The 23,119-nt window shown below is 38.0% G+C and overlaps 1 protein-coding gene across 5 annotated transcripts in view; it reads right to left on the bottom strand.

The window, feature by feature from the left end:
- The window catches only part of PEAK1 (pseudopodium enriched atypical kinase 1), a 309,056-nt gene that overhangs the window by 236,028 nt on the left and 49,909 nt on the right, over window positions 1-23,119 (bottom strand). For 2 of the 5 annotated variants that reach the window (XM_049611893.1, XM_049611892.1), the window contains one exon: window positions 13,023-13,149. The exons of 1 other annotated variant lie outside the window; for it this stretch is intronic. The gene's annotated coding sequence lies outside the window, so the exon portion shown is untranslated. Of the gene's footprint in view, window positions 1-13,022; window positions 21,050-23,119 lie in introns of those variants that run through there. 2 more of the 5 variants (XM_049611891.1, XM_049611890.1) reach the window with 1 other exon arrangement.

Raw genomic sequence — 23,119 nt, 5'->3', positions numbered from 1 at the left:
AGTATTATTCAGCAATAAAAATAAATGAACTATCAAGTTACCAAAAAAACATGGCAGAACCTTAAAAGCATATTGCTAAGTGAAAGAAGTCAGTCTGAAAAGATTACATACCATATGATTCCAACTATATGGCAATCTGAAAAAGACAAAACTATAAAGACAGTAAAAAGATGAATAGTGTCATCAGGAGTTTGGGAGGAAGATGAATAAGTGAACATGGGATTTACTGAGCAGCAAAACTATTCTGTATGACACTGTAATGACAGACCCATGACATTATGAATTTGTCAAAACCCATGCAACTGTACCATATAAAGAATGAACCCTAATGCAAACTATGCACTTTAGTTTATAATAATGTATTAATATTGATTCATTAATTATAACAAATGTGTATCACTATTCTGTTTCAACCCTAAATGAGTGTGCTGCAATGTCCAATTCTGGCATTAACCACCCACACTGGTCCCACCCACAAGCACAAAGAGCATTATCCCAAACAAGACTGCACTTAACTTCAGATGCCAGCTGTACTTCAGGGGTTCTCAGGCCACCTGCATTTCTACTCATCTGATCATAAATTCAGAGATCTCATGATCCTCAGTTTGATAATTTGCTAGGACAATTCACAACTCAGGAAAGCGTATGTATAATTACAGTTTTATTATAGAGGATACACAAAGGGCAAGGTTGGGGGGCAGGTGCAAATGAAGAATTTCCATGCTATCTCCCCATGAGTCAGTATGTGTCATCCTCCCAGAACATCAATATGCTCACCAACCAAGAAGGTCCACTTTGGTGTCCACAGTTCTTTTTGGGACTTCATTACACAGGCATGATTGATTAAATCACTGGCCGCATGACTGAACTCTGTCTCCATACTTTATCCACTTCCTGTGAGATCAGACTGGCCTGAAGTCCCAACCCTCTAATCATGTGGTTGCTGTTTTTGGTGACCAGACCCCATCCTGTAGCTACCTAGATATCCACCATAAGTCATCATATTAGCATAACAAAGGCACATCTCATTCATCAAAAACCTAAGTTAATACCCTCATAATAGAAGCTTCTTATTTTATAACAAAATATTAAAGCAGAATTTAATGGCACAAACTCTTTTAGTTTCACGAAAGGCCAGAAATTATAAAATGATGAAAGGAAGGGAGTACTGATCAGAAGGTGACTTTTAAGGGGAGCACATTTCACAACTAGCTCAGATTACGAATCACATCAAACAAAATTTATCAAAAAAGGAGCAATGCAGACCAACTTAATGTTTGCTAACAACGAAACATATGTCAACATAAAACCCAGAACTGGCATACTGTTCACATAAAACCCATTCATATCTTTTTAAAATGGATATATGTATTGGTTATGGCACATGCAATGCTTAACATCTTCTATCATTGTCAAATGCAACCCATACTGAATGAATCAAACAGTTGGCGAATGAAATGGAGAGGAAATCAAGTTGTATTCTTTCCAAAATCTGCCCCTTTCCGTAGAGTTAACTGAAGGAGCAAGGACGCAAAATCTATGCTACAAACCAAAGCTCTGAGGGTCAAACATTGTATTTTAGAGAACTGTCACTTTCCTCACCAACACCAATAAATAAGTTATTAAATCTACCCTTCTGGCATGATAAAGTCATTTCAATAGAACTAAAAGTGCTACAGTTTCAATGTCAACTCTTCTGAAAATAAATGTTGCTGCCATGCCTCAGAATTCAAATTACTGCAGCAGGTCATTAGTCTTTTCTATTCTGTTGACACATTTTAACTCATTTCATAAACCTAGAATTTGTTTCTCTTCTATAATCCTAGAAAAAAAAATGTTAGGAAGGCAATTTCATTTTGTTAGGCAGACACAGACAGTCCCTTGGGGAAGAGGCCAACTCAAGCAGGACTGAAGCAGCTGTTAGGAGCCAATTTTCCTACCTGTTAATTGCATCTGTGACTAGGCTGCACCAGCTCACACACCTATCTAGCAAGCAGTAGATAAATTGAAACAGTCACATCTCAAGGGTTTGAAAACTAGAAGACTCTCTCTCCCTTCCTCTAAAAAAATTCAAGTAGGGAATAGAACAGTAAAGGAAGATAAAAATGTCAAAAGTAGATAAATATTAATTGTAAGAATATCAATTGTACTTTCCTGACTACCAAAAAAAGAAAAAGGATTTTATAAATAGTTAATAGAAAAAGTACGCATTCATTTGGTCAATCAACAAATATTTACTGGAATGCCTACTGTGGCAGACACTGTTCTAGGTGCTAGCAATACAGCAGTGAACAAAACATAACATCCCTGTCCCCATCAGAGGAAATAAATGAGAAATAAATATCGATTCATCATTAGATGCTAAGAAGAAAATAAACCATGGCCATGTAATAAAGAGTGTTGGGGCGGGGGGGAGTACTAATTTATAGTGAGTTGCCAAGGAAAACCTCTTTGAAGAAGGGACATTTCAGCTGAGATTTAAATGACAAGGAGGATATACAGCCAAGCAACAGTCTTCAGGGAAGACCATTGCCCACAGAGGGACAAGTATACAAGACCCCAAGGCTAGAATCCACTTGGTATATTTACAGAACAGAAAAGAAGGCTGATGTGGCTAGAGTTTTGTGAATAGGCTTAAGAATGGCAACAGATAAGATCTCCTCAAAGTGCCACAGTCATTTCAGAGTCATCAGTTGGAAAGATAAAAATAACTGTGACCAATGAGCTACTCATGCAAACTCATTTTTGGACTAGTAATAACCACTTCAACAGAAAAGAGAAACATGAATTAAAGAAATGTCCCAAGGACAGAAGTTTCTGAACTAGGAAGGATTAGGAGCAGAGTCTTGGCTGGACCAGTGTTGTCACCAGAAAGTGTTCTGGTCACCCAGAAAGCAATAGTGTTTTAAGTTAGATCAATGTCTAGGACTGCCATATCTGGATGAGAGGCTATCTGAAGCTTACAAAGGAAATGTTAAAACACAGAACTCATAAATGAACTCAAAACAGAAATGAGTATTTCTGAATGTGCTTGTCCTAATCACTGCCTGACCTACTCATTTCAGATAGCCCATGGATTTCTTTTTCTTTTTTTTTTAGGTTTATTTATTTATTTACTTTGAGAGAGAGTATACATGTGTACAAGTTGGGGGCGGGGGTGTGTGGAGAGAATCCCAAGCAGAATCCCAAACTTAACTGACTGAGCCACTCAGGTGCCTCTTTTTGAAATTTAAATGTAAAAAATGGACACCATAAAACAATACTCTCCTAGAATAGAAATTTTTAGCAATTTTAGAAAATCTTGCCGTGTGTAACCCTCTTCGTGGAATCATAAAATAAATTAGGATTTAAAAAGAAGAAAAAAACTTAGTAAGTACTTAGATCACCTGTTTTCCTTCTCTAGCAAGCGCAGAACAAGCCCTCAGGTTTAAAAGTATAACATTATGGGGCACCTGGGTGGCTCAGGTCATGATCTCACTGACCCTGGGTTTGAGCCCCCATTGGGCTCTCTGTGCTGACAGCTCAGACCCTGGAGCCTGTTTCAGATTCTGTCTCTGTCTCTCTGTCCCTCCCCTGCTCGTGCTCCGTCTCTCTCTTTCTCAAATATAAAATAAAACATTTAAAAAAAATTTTTTAAGTATAACATTAAAGAGGCAAACCATAAAAAACTCTTAAATAGAGAAAACTAAGGGTTACTGGAAGGGTTTGGGGTGGGGGGATGGGCTAAATGGGCGATGGGCATTAAGGAGGGCACTTGTTGGGATGAGCACTGGGTGTTATACGTAAGTGATGAATCACTAAATTCTACTCCTGAAATTATTACTCTATAGGTTAACCAATTTGGATTTAAATAAAATTTTAAAATAAAATTAAATTAAAATAAAATAAAATAAAATAAAATAAAATAAACCTATTAAAATAGAACGAACTCATCTATTTGAAGGTCACACTATATTTTCCAGCAATGAAAGATTCCCAGATACATGTTACATAATGCTAAACAGATTTTTTGTAATGGTACTATAAGGTTAAAATTCCCAAACAATGCTTACTGCTATTGAATAGATGCATTTTTTCTACAAAAGCATTTTGGTAAGGCTCTAACTATTCACTTTAAGGAAAAAAAGGAATAGGAAAACAATGAAGATCAAAAGCTTCCTTTAGATGAGGTATGTGGCAATGTACCTTCACATAAGCTGCATGCTTAATTTTTAATAAAAAAAAAAAAAACACTGGCATCAGGGACTAGTATCCCACTTCTAACACTATGCTAACTGGCTGTGCAACTTTCTGAACCTCAGTTTTCCTCATCAGTAAAATAAGGCTACTGCCATCTATGCTCACAAGATTAATAGAAAGATTAAATGAAATGTAATAGGTAAAGATTAATGAATTCCAGTCTTATAATTTGGCAATCATCATTATCAGTAGGAAGAAGAGAGGCAAACACATGTTAAAAAAGGGGAAAGAGAAATAATCATAAATTGCAGATTGTAAGAGTTAAAAACAATGTAAAAAGTGCCCCTGGAGTTGAATATACAGGCCAAATTCCTGTTTTACCTAGAAAGGAAGAAAACTTCAGACAGTTTAAATGATAAGCCCAGAAGCAGGCAGAAAAGGGGCTAAAACTCTTGTTTAAATTCCTAAACGTGGTATACATATACAGAGTGCTTTCATATATTGAAGATCCAACTGATCTTCACTATAAGATAGTTAACTGGACTGTTGAGAAAGCACAAGGCACTAAAGATAGAAAACTAGTTAGTGATGGAACCACAAGTTAAACCTAGGACACTGAATACTGATTCTCTTAAAAGAGAGACTGAAAATCATTTTTACTCATAACTTGACTTATACCAAAGAGTATGCCTTTGCAAGCAACCACATTTTTTTATTCAGGTAGTAATAATAATTTTTTTTTAAGTTTATTTATTTACTTTGAGAGAGAGATACAGAGGGGGGAGTGGGGGAGGGGCAGAGAGGGAGGGAGAGAGAGAATCCCAAGCAGGCTCCATGCTATCAGCAAGAAGCACAGAGCCCAACGTGGGGCTCAAACTAACGAACTGTGAGATCATGACCTGAGCCAAAATCAAGATTTGGGTGCTCAACTGAGCCACCTAGGCACCCCCAGGTAATAATTATTTTTAAAATCATACTATAAATTGGGGTGCCTGGGTGGCTCAGTCAGTTAAACATCCGACTTTGGCTCAGGTCATGATCTCATGGTTAGGGAATTCGAGCCCCGCGTAAGGCTCTGAGCTGTCGGGCACCTGCTTCAGATTCTGTGTACCCCCCTCTCTCTTCCCTTTGCCTGCTCACACACACACACACTCTCTCTCTCTCAAAAATAAACATTAATAAAATTTTAAAAATAGTCATACTATACTGACACAAATGTTTGCATTCTGTATTTAACAGAAATCAGTCAGCTTCTTAACATTAAAATGCTCAAATCAAACCCAAAAGACTCCACCAAAAAACTGCTAGAACTGATTCATGAATTCAGCAAAGTTGCAGGATATAAAAACAACACACAGAAATCAGTTGCATTCCTATACACCAACAATGAAGTGACAGAAAGAGAAATCAAGGAATCGATCCCATTTACAGTTGCACAAAAAACCATAAAATACCTAGGAATAAATCTAACCCAAGAGGTGAAAAATCTATACACTGAAAACTATAGAAAGCTTATGAAAGAAATTGAAGAAGACACAAAAAAATGGAAAAATATTCCATGCTCCTGGATAGGAAGAACAAATATTGTTAAAATGTCAACACTACCCAAAGCAAGTTACATATTCAGTGCAATCCCTATCAAAATAACACCAGCATTCTTCACAGAGCTAGAACAAATAATCCTAAAATTTGTATGGAACCAGAAAAGATCCCAAATAGCCAAAGCAATCTTGAAAAAGAAAACCAAAGCAGGAGGCATCACAATCCCAGACTTCAAGCTATACTACAAAGCTGTAATCATCAAGACAGTATGGTACTGGCACAAGAACAGACACTCAGATCAATGGAACAGAATAGAGAACCCAGGAATGGACACATTAACGTATGGCCAACTAATATTTGGCAAAGAAGAAAAGAATACGCAATGGTTTGAAGACAGTCTCTTCAGCAAGTGGTGCTGGGAAAACTGGACAGCAACATGCAGAAGAATGTACCTGGGCCACTTTCTTACACCATACACAAAAATAAACTCAAAATGGATCAAAGACCTCAATGTGAGACAGGAAGCCATCAAAATCCTCAAGGAGAAAGCAGGCAAAAACCTCTTTGATCTTGGCTGCAGCAACTTCTTACTCAGCACATCTCCAGAGGCAAGGGAAACAAAAGCAAAAATGAATGACTAGGACTTCATCAAAATAAGAAGCTTCTGCACAGTAAAGGAAACAATCAGCAAAACTAAAAGGCAACCGACAGAATGGGAGAAGATATTTGCAAATGACGTATCAGATAAAGGGTTAGAATCCAAAATCTATAAAGAACTGATCAAACTCAACACCCAAAAAACAAATAATCCAGTGAAGAAATGGGCAAAAGACATAAATAGACACTTCTCCAAAGAAGACATCCAGATGGCCAACCGACACATGAAAAAATGCTCAATGCCACTCATCATCAGGGAAATACAAATCAAAACCACAATGAGATACCACCTCACACCTGTCAGAATGGCTAACATTAACGACTCAGGCAACAACAGATGGTGAGGATGCAGAGGAAGAGGATCTCTTTTGCATTGTTGGTGGGAATGCAAGCTGGTGCAGCCACTCTGGAAAACAGGATGGAGGTTCCTCAAAAAACTAAAAATAGAACTACCCTATGACCCAGCAATTGCACTACTAGGCATTTATCCAAGGGATACAGGTGTGCTGTTTCAAAGGGACACATGCACCCCCATGTTTATAGCAGCACTCTCAACAATAGCCAAAGTATGGAAAGAACCCAAATGTCCATCGATGGGATGAATGAATAAAGAAGATGTGGTATATACATACAATGGATTATTACTTGGCGATCAAAAAGAATGAAATCTTGCCATTTGCAATTATGTGGATGGAACTAGAGGCTATTATGCTAAGCGAAATTAGTCAGAGAAAGATAAATATCATATGACTTCACTCATATGAGGACTTTAAGAGACAAAACAGATGAACATAAGGGAAGGGAAACAAAAATAATATAAAAATAGGGAGGGGGACAAAACAGAAGAGACTCATAAATATGGAGAACAAACTGAGGGTTACTGGAGGGGTTGTGGGAGCGGGGATGGGCTAAATGGGTAAGAGGCACTAAGGAATCTACTCCTGAAATCATTGTTGCACTATATACTAACTAATTTGGACGTAAATTTAAAAAAATTAAAAATAAAATTTTTAAAAATGCTCAAATCAAAGTCCTTTGATATATTCCCAAATTAAAACCTCCACTGATACTGACTTAATATAAGGTAGCAAGGATTTTTGTTGTTTATTCACAGATTATTTAAACAGAACAGCTGGTTTAGTGAGTTGCTGAATATTTTACCATACTCAATTAAGAAGCCCATTGTTCTATCATCAGTGACTCTAATAAACACATTTTTAAAAATTACTTCATCAATCCTCTTCTTCCTTTCATGTAGGATTCTCAAGTTAACTGATTCTCAAGTTAACTGTTAGGTCAATCACTTCTTGCACTTAAGTCAAGATGATTCATTTTCATAAAATAATTGTTAGAAAAACTACATTATTATGCAGCTAAAGGGACAGACAGGCTGGGAAACTGATCAAAAGAAGGATTCACGTAGAGATGAGCCAACTGAACAATATGATATCTAAGTAACAGTCATATTTACAATACATGTTTCTGGATGTCACTGAGAAAATATACATCTGTTTTAAAAAGGACCAAGCTTGGGGTGCCTGAGTGGCTCAGTCGATTAAGCGTGTGACTTCAGCTAAGGTCAAGATCTCACAGTTTGTGAGTTGAAGCCCCATATCGGGCTCTGTGCTGACAGTTCAGAGTCTAGAGGCTGCTTCGGATTCTGTGTTTCCCTCTCTCTCTGCCTCTCCCCCACTCGCACTGCCTCTCTGTCTCTCTGTCTCTCTGTCTCTCTCTGTCTCTCTCTCTCTCTCTGAAACATTTAGAAAAAAAAAAGAAAAAGAAAAGACCAAGCTTTGCAGGAAGACTTTTAGGTTTAACAAGAGAACATGACACAGCAATGTAGAAAGTCAGAGCTCAGCCACCATGATGGTTTTCAAATCATTTGTGCAAATACAGTGAGAGCATTTTCTCTATTCCAAACAGATCTCTGTTAAAAAGCCATTTTCAAAGATATGAAAATGCAGGTCCATATGCATAAAAGTAATTTCTGAGTCTTGCAAATAATTGGCAGCGCTGTTGTTTGGCAGGTGAGAGCAGAAGAGAACCATTAAATTAATACACAAATGAGCAGCAACCACTCACATTACTTTCACATGAATGAGAAAAGAATAAATATATAATTTGGGTGGAGAACAAGCACTCTTGAAATAGTCATGGCCACAGAATACCATCTAATTAACTGCTTAGCTCAGTTCATAAGACTTCACTAGGGCTCAGCAAGGACTGCCACTGAATAGATGAGAGGGCACAGCCTAAATGTAGCAAGCTGTGTGGTGAACTGAGGCAGTGTGTACACCTTAAGGTATGCAGCTTGTCTGTCTTCTAAACGTTTTTAAAACTGCATTTGGTAATAATGTAACTGTGAATCCCTTTCACCTACTGTTAAATTTACAGTATACTTTTTAAGTAAGCAAAATAACAAGTAAATGAGTGTATTAGAGACTCATCTGTGGGGGGAAAAAAAAACCAGCTTGAGACAAACCCCACTCGATTTCTTATACTTCCTCAGCCACAGCTCTAAAAGAGCCATATAATTCATAATGATTAAGCTGAAGCATCTTATAAATTAATAAAGACAGATAAATTCTGTGTAGTCCATTATTTTTGTGTTAAAATTATCTAAAGTTGGTCATTTATAATTGGCTATTACATAGCACAATTATTGGAATATTCCATTCCTCAATCACCTTGGACATGTAAGAGCTGACTATAAACATAGTCTTCCATTTAGAGCAGTTCACACTTAAAGCACTCCGCTAATTACAATATTCATTCAACACACATTCATTAAGCACTTATTGTGTGCCAGGCACTTTTAGTGGAAACATCGGGAACTACCCTGCTGAACTGCAGTAGCCCTTGTTTTTGGAGGCAGAGGGTATGGCTTATAGATGTGCAAATATTACATAACAAAACAAGTGCCAAAACAGAAATGTGTACAAATCACAATGGAAATACAGAAGGGGAAAGGACTTAATTCTTCCTGGGGAAGTGAAAAAAAAAGGCTTATCAGACAACCTAGTTTTTTAACTGAGTGTTATGAGGAGTTTGGTAGATATATGAGAGGGTGCTCACAAGAAAAGGGGAGCATGAAAGACCTACAGCCTGTGCGAAGTTGTATAGATAGAAAAGAGTACTTATTTGGCAGGGCAACACCATAGCCCCAAAATAAGTAAGGATGAAAAAATAAGCAATGACCAGAACGGGGAACAAAGGATCTTCAATAAGACAAGTTAGGAAGTTTGGACTTGATCCCAATGAAAATGTGAAGCACTGAAAAGTTTCCAGCAGTGATGTGATAATGGATTTGGCTTTAGAAAAATCCTTCTGGCCATATGTGATATAATGATTTATAATAATTTATATCATCTGAATGACCAAAATATATTTCTCAGATATATCTGATCTTCAACCACAGTTCCTGAAAACACTTCAGACCATAAAGGTGAAATGGATGTCTTATTAATGAAGGTGTCTTTTGTATCCCACCCAAGGGTGGGGATTTGTTGCCAAGAGGATCAACCATGTGATCAGAGGGTTGGAACTTTCAATCACCCTCACTCCACCCCAGGGCCTCAGGGAGGAGAGAGGGGCTGGAGGTTGAATCAACCAATGGCCAATGACTTAGTCAATCATGACTATGTAAGAAGTCTTCATGAAAACCCAAGAGGACAGTTTTTTTGGTCTTCTTTTTCAGAGAGCTTCCAGTTTGGGGAACTAGAACGCTGAGCCAGGCCCCCAGCTCCGTAACGACAGAAGCTCCTTTGTTTGGGATGTCACCCTATGTATCACCCTATGTATCTCTTCATCTGGATGTTGATTCATATCCTTTTTCATATCCTTTCATAAACTGGTAAATGTAAGTAAGAGTTTCCCTGAATTCTGTAAGCTGCTCTAGCAAATCAATTTGGAGGTCACTGGAACCTACAATCTGTAGCTGGTTGATCAGAAGCACAGGTAACAGACTCTACAACAGGTGTCTGTGAAGTAGAGGGTGAGGGCAGTCTTGTAGGACTAAACACTTAACCTGTGGAATCTGAAGCTATCTCTGGGTAGACAGCATCAGAATTGAGTTGAATTCTCATAAATCCTACTGGTGTCTGAGAACTGCTTAGCGTTGTGTGGGAACCCCTGTCCCCAACACTGAAATTGAATCTGGGAACCCTAAAAGACAACAAAAGGAAGGAATAATGGTGGACTCAATCAATTTTGGTAGCCCTATTAAAAGATTATTAAGGGGCAGGGTGCCTGAGTGACTCAGTCGGTTAGGTAGCACACGGCCTGCTTTGGATTCTCTCTCTCCTCTCACTACTCACTGTCTCTCAAAAATAAACATTTTTTTTAAAAGATTATTAAGGGTGCTTGGATGGCTCAGCTGAAGAAAGGTGCCACTCTTGATCTCGGGGTTGTGAGTTCGAGCCCCACGTTGGGTACAGTTTAAATAAAAACTTTAAAAAAAAGATTATTAAAATCACTACTACGCTTATGTCTAGGCAACATGACTTGGCCCTTATGAGGCCATACCATTCTCAAATAACAAGCAATGCAAAGGGCCAAGAGTAAGTGCCTTACTGGGTCTCACACCCAGAGACCACTTTTCACCTAACTGGAACTCCAGAACACCTAGCTCAAATGGCTGAGTCCATTTCCAGAACAGGTCTTCATGCAGGTGTATGCACCCCAAGGCCTGAAGGGTAGCTAAGGGGTAGCTATTGAGGGAAGATTGTGGGGCGGGGAATGGGGCGGGGCAGGGGGGGGGGGGCAGGCTCTGTGGAGAGAGCTTGGACACTTTACCACAATAAAAAAAACAAAATAAAATAGTTGTGCCTGGGTGGCTCAGTCAGTTAAGCATCTGACTCTTGATTTCAGATCAGGTCATGATCTCATGGTTTCTGAGTTCAAGCCCACGTCAGGCTCTACACTGACAACTCAGAGGGATTCTGTCTCCTTCTCTTTCTGCCTCTTCCCCACTTGTACACTATTTAAAAATAAATAAAAATAAAATAAAATATATATCTGCAATATTACATATGTAATGTATATTATATATAATGTATATATTTCAAAATAGTTTAATTGTGGCAAGATGTATATATAAGTATATACATTTACACATTAGTATGTATTAATATTAATTATCAACATTGTGAATTAGCAATTTCACAGCATATTCATGTATAAATGAATATTTGTGCCTAAAACCTATGGTTCTTTAAGATATATATCACCAACCTAAAGTTTTAAAAATTGTATTGTATCAAGAAGATCTGAAATAATTCTTTAACAGAAAACAAAAACATTACTCCTATAAGATGGACATACTAAATTCAGGATCAACTCACTAAAAAGTCAAAGCAATATGAAGGTAGATATGCCAACCAGGTTTTGAAAACAGCTTGATTTAAAAAAAATTCATTTAGTAAAGGATCGATGTGTGGCTAAAGGCAGATATTTGTTATACACAAATGAGCTACTGTATTGCACAGCCCTTCCCATCAGTGTACAGAGATGCATCACCCGCACATTAAATACAGACTCAGTGAGCAGAACACCGCAGCAAGCATCTGTTGGCTAATGACAAAGAAAACCATGGACCCTTTGAGGCTAATTTCCACCCAGCTATAAGCATGTAAGCAGCAAACACATGCACTGCTTTTCAGTATCAACCCCAAATATCCATGAAAAAGAAGATCTTCAGCATTTATGTTATTTTGTGTCAAAAGCAATACATGTATTAATTATACATGCTAACGAAGATATTCAGAAAAAGTTAACTCTAAATAAGCAGAAGTCAAAAACACAACTGCATTTTATTCTCATTCCACTTTTCTTTGTATCAATATCCATGGTCAGGAAAATGACTGGTCTAAGGAAGGCACTAAATGAAAACTGTAAACTAGGCAGTTTGTCTTCTTACATGATCAGTTACTTTTTTCTGTCCCTGTCTCATTACCTTTTTTTCCTCCCTACCCTATCCCCAATATTCTCATATTTTCCCAGACATCTGCCATAATGTTCTCTGGGGCTTGCCTTGGCCTCTCTTTCCCCTGTGTTGAAATTTATCATACCTACATATATTTCTCAGAGTGTCATGTGACCTGATAACAGCCCCCACAAATATCCCTAACTGCTTTCACTTCTCCTCCTGTCCAATGCTTTTACCTAACTTCAGGACCACACCCTTTCCTGCCTTCTCAGAAACCTTTTAAATAGGCTCTATCTTTCCTATATATCCAACTTTCCCTCTTCACTAGTGTCTTTCCCTCATTACATAAGCATGTTTTAAGACTCTACCTAAGAAAGCAATTAAACCTTTAGCTTAAAAGGTAAATAAATAGGGGGTGCCTGGGTGGCTCAGTTGGTTTAGTGTCAGACTTTAGCTCAGGTTATAATCTCGCAGTCCCATCCGTGGGTTCAAGTCCCATGTCCGGCTCTGTGCTGACAGCTCAGAGCCTGGAGGCTGCTTCAGATTCTATGTCTTCCCCCCCTCACCCTCTGCCCTCTCTCTGCCCTTCCCCACTCATGCTCTGTCTCTCTCTCTCTCTCTCAAAAATGAACAAAATTTTTTATTTTTTGTTTTAATTTTATTAATAAATAAACAAAAAAAATTTTAAGGTAAATAAATGCTAGTATATAAAACTTACCCTATGGTGTCCTCCCCTTAGTCTCTGCCTTTCCCCTCACCACATTTACTCCCCAGGCCATGGCAGTGAGACTTCTGCTCACACCATTACATTAATCCAAGGGCTCTTCATCTAGAGGCTGGAGGGTCTGTGGATAGAATTCAGAAGACCTATGAATTTGGATGGGAAAATAAATTATTTCTTTATTTCCTCCAACTTCTAAAATCACTAATACTTACTGTATTTACTAATTTACTATAGACCTGCCACTACCTTGTTGTGTATCATGCTAAATAAATACAAAATACCTTATTATAATTAGTTCGATAATAATATTTTAATATAATTGAGCTACCTCTGTAATTTGTTTTTTTTTGTTGTTGTTTTTTTGTTTGTTTGTTTGTTTTTTTGAGAGAGAGACAGACAGAGCACCAGCAGGGGTGGGGCAGAGACAGAGGGGAGACACAGAACTCAAAGCAGGCTCCAGGCTCCACACTGTCACCACAGAGCCTGATTCAGGGCTCAAACTTACAAACCATGAGATCATGACCTCAGCTGAAGTCGGACACTCAACGTACTAAGCCACCCAGGTACCCCTGGCTTCCTCTGTAATTCTACGTATTTTATTTTATCCATCTGTGGCAAACTATGTTTTATAACTATGCTCAAAAATACCTCCAATTCCACATGCTCTTCTATGGTGTAAATTTGCTGTTCACCCACAAAGGCACCAAGTCTGCTTCTCTTCTTAAATCCAAGCTGGCATTTACCTTGCTTATAACCAAGAGAGTGTGGTGAGGTGACAATAAGTGACTTCCCAGGCTAGGTTAGGAAAAGTGATGCAGGTTCTGGGACTAGGTCTGGGGTGGTTTGTTTAATAGCAATAGTTTCCAGAACAGAATCTGGCACCTGGAACTGGAGTGGTGACATAATAAAAACATAAAACATGTGACATCAGCTTTGGGATTGGGTGGTAGATGTGAACAGGAGAAGGGCCACAGGGATCTCACTAGCAGAAGCCTGATGAGCCTTGAAGAGGCTACTGGACTTTAAGGAGAGTGAGTTAAAATGCTATCAGAAGCTGGAGGAAAGAAGACCACTTAAGAAGGGGCAGAAAGTTTAGCAAAACTGTTGCCTGTGGTAAATTAAAAAACAAAATGCTGGTAATGAACTGTTACTTCTAGCTAAGGTAATTTCCAAGCACAATGTCCAAAGTGTCAACTGGTTTCTTTTATATATATGATATAAAGTGCAACTAGAGAGATGAGCTGGAGAAGAAAGTACTCTGTTTTTGAGCAGAATTTAGAGGAAATGTAAAGAAACCAGCAATTGCTGGGTTCAAAAATAAAACTATTTTTCATCCACAATCTCTTCCAGCAGCGAATGCTGAAAACAAAGAAAGGTATGGGGACAAAGATCAAATACAGAGTGCTGAAAGGAAAATCTGGTCTCTGCACAGAGATGAAACCAAGGGTGTTGCTATAAAATCCTTTGTTAACACTCTGTTTCCCCTTCTTAATCTCCTTCCCAGTGCCTTTTCTGTACTTGTCTGCTAAAACTAGATGTGCTTAGGGGCTTTGCCCTCAATCCTGAGCAATTTCTTCTTCAACCAGTCCTGAAAAACTATTAACCTCAAAATCTCTCTCTCAAGCCCCCACCTCTCTCCAAGAACTGCATACAGACCTGCATTTCTCCCTCTTGAATATCTCAGAAAAACCCCAAACTAAATATTTCAAGAACATATCTATCTCCCATCCCACAAGTTCTTTCTAACCCAAACATGCACTGGAAATAAATAGCAGTGTGGCATCCCTTTAATTGCCCAATTTAGGAATCATCCCTGATTCTTTTCCCCCTCTCTCCTTTCTTCCAATCAATATCTAATCAGTTTATCAAGTTCTATAGACCCTACCTGCCCCAACACACCATTGCCAAAATACAGGACCCACTGTGGATATGAGTACATACTTTTCTATCTAGAATGCAACTCCTGTTATAAACATAAGTACTTTGCTAGGTATTAATTTAATTCAACAATATAGAACACCTTCTCTGTGGCAAATCTGGCAGGACCTTTACCAGGACTAGGCATGCAAAACTGACAGAAACGGAAGGGACTCCATTTAGAAAGGCTCCATGTCTACTGTTTCTCTGCTAGGCTCCAATTACTCATGGTCTATATTTCAGCTTGCACCTGAGTAAACCAAAGAAGCTATGATCCCACTCCAAGGAGAAGCAAAAAGGGTTAACCATTCTCCAAGTTCTGTCGTAGGCCACCAAACACCTGATAACATCTAAGAAGAAAGAGATCACGAGCAAGTTCCAGGACGATAGCTTCAAACCTCGGTCGACACTGGTGCCAATACCCACTACCTTTGGTGATTTATGGAAAAACACCTACTGTTCACCTGACACTCACCTTTGATCAGACCCTACCCTGAATTCCTGAAGGAACGTGTACCCTGGGCCCCTTTCCAATACAAACACCTAAGCAGCAGGGAGAGTAACTTCTTCTTTTCTGAGGCTCCCAGATACTCTGCTGTACGCTATCACTTACACTATTAAATAAACTCTCCTCTCACTTCCTCCAGGCTGTCATTTGATTTCTACCCTGCATGAAGCCAAGGACCTTCTTGGCTGGTCCTTCAGGACCCCCTCTGGGTCCTCGGACCTAGACTTCCTACATCAAAACAAAGTGAGAAATAGGTCCTGTCTTGTCTCTGGAATCACACAGAAGAAAAATAAGTACAACACAGGGGTTTATAATGGAAGGTAACATTGCAGGATGAACTAATTCTTTGGTGGAGGCAGAGATACAGCAGGCAGTAAACAAAATGACAGAACAAATATAGTACATTCTACTGGAGGAGCAAGTTTCTTTGTTGATGTAAGTAACTTAAAAGATTTTAACATCGGGGAGCCTGGGTAGCTCAGTTGGTTAAGCGTCCGACATTGGCTCAGGTCATGATCTCATGGTTTGGGTTTGAGCCCCATATCGGGCTCTCTGCTTTCAGCACAGAGCCTGTTTCAGATCCTGTGTCTCCTTCTCTCTCTGCATCTCCCTTGCTCACGCTCTCCCTCTCTCTCAAAAAAAAAAAAAAAAAAAAAAAACATTGGGGCCCCGGGGTGGCTCAGCCAGTTAAATGTCCAACTTCAGCTCAGGTCATGATCTCACAGTCCATGAGTTCGAGCCCCACACTGGGCTCTGTGCTGACAGCTCAGAGCCTGGATCTTGCTTCAGATTCTCTCTCTCTCTCTCTCTCTCAAAAATAAATATTTTAAAAATTTAAAATATTAAAAAAAATTTTTTAAATAAAAAAAGATTTTAACATCAACATACTCATTATAAACAGAACATAAGTTTAATGAAAGATACAATAAAATACTTAAAAATTCAGGGGTTATCTTGGGCAAGAATAACTGTCCAGAATTAGAATTTCAAGTAACATTACTAAGCAGAAGGACAGACACTTTAAGTCAGAGACCCCCTTAGAAGTGAATAAGTCACATTACCTAAAGGGCCTGTTGGGTCTACCTATCCAAAAAGGCAACCAGGGTTGGGTGACCAAACATTCCGTGAAACACCAATGGATGATCAAAAAGGTTCTGTGGGACTCTTTGCTACAGCCGGCCTCACCTCCACACAGCCTTTGTGGAGGGCTTCAGACACAGTACAGAAGAGGCCTTGCAGATGACTTGGGAATCCTGAACAAACTCATTTTTTTGTCAGATTAAAGTTACCCGTAACTATGTAAAGGAAGTCTACGAAGGCTAAGAAAAATGTGACGCTGGCTCCAATTCCTGCCAAGATGTTGAATTAGCAAAACTGCTGACCCTTCTCAGAAGATCAGCCCTTGCGGAAGTTACAGAGAAAAAGTGGAAAGAACTATGAGAAACACCTGGGGGCACAAGGACCCATTTGGAACTGGAATGTGTGGAATGGTGGCTTTGGCCTGAGGCAAGAGGCAGCTCACTTGAGGCTGTGGTATAACAAAACAGAAGAACTCCTGAAGTTCCGATTTTTGCTTTTCATAGGCTCCAGCACCTAGGTGCACACAACCTGGCTCCGCACATGCATTCCTTGGACCTCAGGTCCTCAGGAAAATAGTCAGGCGCTTAGAAAACAGCTGAATACACACTAACCTTCCCTGGCCCCCTCCTTCTACTCCTCTAACACCAGAACTTGGGCGGGTGGAGTGCCAATAATCTTAGTGGTGCCTCCTCCTAAAGGCAGCTTCTTCCTCTAGAGAAACAGGTAAAGACGTGACCTGAGGTTATGTTAAATGGGGTGAGAAGTAATTGACTCAAGCTCTCTGGTACCTAGGGCTCTCCAATTCCTGCCCCAGACATTGCTGGGACTGATATAAACCTAATCAATCCTCCCCACAGAAGCAGTGTCTGACAAGGGAAAATATCAAGTACCAAATAGAAAATGTAAAACAAGATGTTTTAGTCTATTAGAGCTGCCATAACAAAATACCACAGACTGGGTGGCTTAAACAACAGAAATATTTCTCACAGTTCGGGAGGCTAGAAGGGTACCAGCATGGTCACGTTCTGGTGAAAACTCTCTTTCTGGCTGGCAGGTGGCCACCTCTGGCTATGTCCTTATAGAGAGAGGAGAGAGAAAGAGCAAGCTCTCTAATATCTGTTGTAATCAAAGTACTGTTCCCATCAGACCAGGGAACTTCACAACTTCATCTAACACTAATTTCCTCCCAAAATCCCCATCCCAAACACCAACACACTGGGACTTCAACACAGGAATTCGGCGGCGGGGGGGGGGGGACACAAACATTCAGTGCATCATCTATGTTTAAAAAAAAAATAATAAGGTGCAATTTGATCCTAACATCATACCATAGGAAAAATCAACTCCAATTGGTTAAGGACTTAAATGAGAAAAGGAACTTTAAAAAACTTAGTGGAAAATATGAGTAACTTTTAACCTCAGGGTAAGGAAGGATTTTGTAAATAAGACAAGAAAAATCTGTAATAAAACTAAGAACCATTTTTCAAAAAATACCTTAAACATAGTGAAAATACAAGTTATAAACTAGGAAAAAGTATTCATAATACACTTAACTTATAATGCATTATCAAGAACATATAAAGCAATAACACACATACCCAAAACATGACCAGAAAAATGGATAAGAGACATTCAAGAGGCTTTGACAGCAGCACACATACTTATAACCAATAAATGTATGAACAGTGTTCAACACTGGGGATCATGGAAATTCAAAGCAAAACTCTTTGTCAGTAAAACAGTAAAAAGCTTTGAAAACAGACCAAAAAGAAAAGATTACCAACCGTTCTCTCTAGCTCATGCATTCATTACCTCTACCTTTGCCTTTGAGCAATTTTTCAATTTAAAATTTGTAGAAAATTGATAATAACATGAACTATTCTTATGCACAAAAGAGCAAATTAGTTGTGTCCAGTGGATTACAGGTGATAATTGCCCACTGGATAGACCAGCTTTTGCGTTTATTTGAAAAATTCATTTCAGCTTTTTTTGCTGAATATAAATGAGTGCCTCTTCAAATTTGTCTTTGAACTGACTTTAACATCTTATCAGTTTCCTCATTAACTAGTGAGTTAAATAAAATATTTGACAAGTGTTCATTTTATATCTGTATGAGAGTCACGATTATAACCCCTTTTTAAATCCTTTTATTTTTTTATTTTTTTTTAATTTTTTTTTTTAACGTTTTATTTATTTTTGAGACAGAGAGAGACAGAGCATGAACGGGGAGGGGCAGAGAGAGAGGGAGACACAGAATTGGAAGCAGGCTCCAGGCTCTGAGCCATCAGCCCAGAGCCCGACGCGGGGCTCAAACTCACGGACCGCGAGATGGTGACCTGAGCTGAAGTCGGATGCTTAACCGACTGAGCCACCCAGGCGCCCCTAAATCCTTTTAAAAATCCTTTTAACACCACAATTAGAATTCAATATCACCCATTTATGATTAAAAGGAAAAAAAAAAAAAAAACCTTTCAGCAAATGAGGAATAAGAAGGGGCTATTCAACCTGAAGATAACAACTTTACAGTTAAAGTCTGAAAATCTTCTTCCTAAACTCAGGAACAAACCAAGGGCATCTGCTCTCACCACTTTTCTTTTTCCTTTTTTTTTTGGGGGGGGGGGGAGAGCCTACACAGGCATGCGAGCAGGAAAGAGGGGCAGAGGGAGAAGAGAGAAAAATCTTAAGCAAGCTCCACACCCAGCATGGAGCCCAACGTGGGTCTTGATCTCATGACTGTGAGATCATGACCTGAGCCAAAACCAAGAATCGAACACTTAATTGACTGAGACACCCAGGTGCCCCTGCTCTCACCAATTCTATTCAATATGGTACTAGAGGTTCTAGTCAGTAAAATGAGGTAAGGAAAAGAAATACAGGTTGATAGGAAGGAGTAAAATTGTCTTTACTTACATATAGATCATAATTACATGGTAAAGCCTAGAGAATCAAAACAAAATAGCAACAACCCCCCCAACACACACATAAAGCTACTAAAACTAACAAAGGCTAATATACAAAATTCAATTATATTTTTACATACTAGTAACGAACAGTGGAAATGAAATACTTCTAAAATGTCATAACAGCATTAAAAATCAAAGTGCAATATCTGTATACTGAAAACTAAAATAAAAATTATAGTTCTTGAGAAATTAAAGATGATCTAAATAAACAGATCATGTTTACAGTATTAAGATGTCTACTCTCTCCAAATTGATCTGTGGAGTGAACATGGTATCAAGTAAAATCTACAGATGTTTTTGTGGAAAATGAAAACCTAATCCTAAAATTTCTACGGAAAAGTGGATTCTAAATTGCATATAAATATACAAAGGACCTAGAAGAGTCATAACAAATCTTCAAGAAGAACAAAATTGAAGAACACTATTTCACTTCAAAACTTATTGTAAAACTACTATAATCAAGATAGCAGAGTATCAGCAAAGGAAAAAATGTCAATAAAACAGAAGACATAACCCAGATATACACATATATAACCAACTGATTTCTGGCAAAATCTTCAAAGTACTTAATGAGAAAAAGAAAGTCTTTTCAACAAATGGTGCTGGGAAAACTGGATATCCACATGCAAAAGAATGAAGTTGGACCTGTACTTAACAACATGTACAAAACTTATTTCAAAATGGATCAAATATCTAAATGTAAGACCTAAAAAACAATAAAACTCTTGGAAGAAAACATAGGACAAAAGCTTCATGATTTTGGATTTGGCAGGGATTTCTTGGATAGGATACCAAAGGCACAGGTAACAAAAATTCAAAACAAAATGGACCTCATGAAAATTTTAAAACCTTGCACATCAAAAGACACTATTCACAGAGTAAAAAAGAAGGCCACAACATAGGAGAAAATAGTTACAAATCATGTATCTGATAAGGGATTAATATCCAGAATATATAGAGAACACCTAACACTCAACAACAACAAAACAACCCAATCCAAAAATGGGCAAAGGACTTTAATATACATTTCTCCAAGAAGATTTACAAATGGCCAATTAGCACAGGAAAAGACACTCAACATCATTGATCACTAGGGAAATGCAAATCAAAACTACAAAGAGATACCATCACATCCATTAGGATGGCTACTATTGAAAAAAAAGAAAAACATAAAGTAAGTGCTGATGTGGATGTGGAAAACTTGGAACTCTGCACTGTTGGGGGAATTTAAAATGGTACCATTCCTGGTACCATTAAAACAGTATGGTGATTACTCAAAAATGAATAGAATTACCTCATGATCCAGCAATTCTACTTCTGGGTATATACCCCAAAGAATCAAAAGCAGGGTCTCAAAGAGATATTGTACTCCCATGTTCACAGGAGCATTTCTCACTACAGCTAAAACATCAACACATGAATGCATAAGCAAAATGTGGTATTATACATACAATGGAATATCATTCAGCCTCAAAAAGGAAGAATACTGTGCCATATGCTACAACATGGATGAACCTTGAGGACATTATAATAGATGAAATAAGCCAGTTACTAAAAGACAAATACTGTAGGATTCCACTCACATGAGGTACTAGAGAAGTCAAAATCAAGACAGAAAGTATAATGGTGGTTGCCAGGGAGTAGGGTAAGAGGAAAATGGGGGTTTACATTTTGTAAATGTAAACTGTAAAACACACTGTTTAAATGCTTAATACCGCTGAACTGTATGCTTAAAAATGGCCAAGATGATAAATTTATGTTATATTTTACAATTTTTTAAAAAAAGACATTTAAAAAGAATGGGAGGAAAGAAATTGGTGAGATGAGAACGGATGAATTTCTTTAAAAAAAAAAAGTGACAGAAGTCAGAAAAGTGGTTTGCTCTGGTGAGAGGAAAGAAAGTCAAGGAAAGAGCTTTAGGGAACTTAAAGAATAATAAAAAATTTTTAATTTTATACAGGAGAGGATTACATAAGTGTATGCATTTGTCAAAACTCATTAAACTGTGTATCCAAGATTTAGGCATTTTATTATAAAATTGAAAAGTGTACCTCAATTATTAGGGTTTTTTTTTAAAGATCACAATTAAATACTATTTTCGATCATTTAACTAACAAAATTTAAAAGTCTGAAAACTCCAAGTATTAAAGAGACCATAAAACAGGATCTCTTATATAATGGTGATAGTGATTTACTTCCAATCACTCTAGAAATAAATTTTGTATTATCTCTTTAAATTTACCATTTACTACCCTATGATCCAGCAATCCCGTTCATAGGTATACGCACAGGAGAGTCTCTTGCACATGTACTGCAAGAGTCACATATAGGAATGTTTCTCACATTAGTTTATAAATAGCAAACACCTAAAAACAAGATTCTTATCACTCAATCCCAGAAATAAAATGAGCATGATAAGTAAGGGTACCACTTTTGAATATTTAAGATATCTTTATGTTTTAAAGACAACTCAGTTTTGGTATATACATGTTTTCAGCTGGTTCAATGTGTGTATGCACAGAATAAATCAAGGTATTACAATGATTTTCTACTTTTTGAAGGTAGAATTGATTCATTCAACGTGATTTTTATAGGAGTAAACACTGGAACCCAAAGAAATTCAGGTTACGTAATTTATACTATATTCATATACAAAATATCCTGCAGCTATAAATATGAATGAAGTAGATCTAAGTATACAGAAATATCTCCAAGATAAGCACACTGAAAAAGCAAGAAGTAAAACAGTAAGTTCTCGTGAATTAAAATAAATTCCAAATATATATATATATGTATATATATATATATATACATATATATATATTTGTAAAAAACAGTTTGAAAGTAAATAAACTGTTAATGGTATTTCCTTCTGAAAATAGGGACAGGGGATCTAAAGTGAAGGGAAGACTTACTTTTCATTGTAAATCCTTTTGTACCATCTGGACTTCTGACCGTATACCCGTTTTTTCAATTTACATGGAGACAGAAGAGAAAGAGGCCCTCAAACAACATTTATGTTTCCAGTAAGCAACCTCTCCTATGCCTTACAGCAGATACTCTAAACCTTCATCATTCCCCTCAAACTCCACATCTCACCCCTATTGCCTACTACCAGAACATCACCAACCACAATATCCCTAAGCCAACAACTTTGTTTTCTACTTCTGGGAAAAGGGGAACTCCCTATACTTCCTAATTCACACCCATAAATTTACCTCTGGCTACATCCCTGAGTACCTCCTTCCCTCAGAAGAAAGAGGCCACTCCAGGCAAATCTTGTGTTCTTATGCAATCTCCTGTCCCTACAGGAAAGCCTGTTTCCTCTATTATTCCTCTCTCCACTTCTACAAGCTTGCTCGTAACTGGTCCTTTCTCCTACCACCTCTGTATATGCATGCTCAAGCCACCTCTCTTATATTAAAAAATATCTTATGTTCCCCTCTATGTAGCACCCTAACCTCATTCTTGCCCTTCACAGTTAAACTTCTCACAAGAGTACTGACAGTCTCTACTTGAGTCTCTTCTCCCATTTACTGCTCAACCTACCACAACCTTGCTTCAGTCTCCACTGCTACAAAAAACAAAAAACAAAAAACAAAAAACAAAAAACAAAAAACAAA

Source organism: Panthera uncia (assembly GCF_023721935.1).
Source record: "Panthera uncia isolate 11264 chromosome B3 unlocalized genomic scaffold, Puncia_PCG_1.0 HiC_scaffold_1, whole genome shotgun sequence".
Lineage (NCBI taxonomy): Eukaryota > Metazoa > Chordata > Mammalia > Carnivora > Felidae > Panthera > Panthera uncia.
Note: the sequence above shows the minus strand (reverse complement) of the source record. Positions and strands in the feature narration are given on the sequence as shown.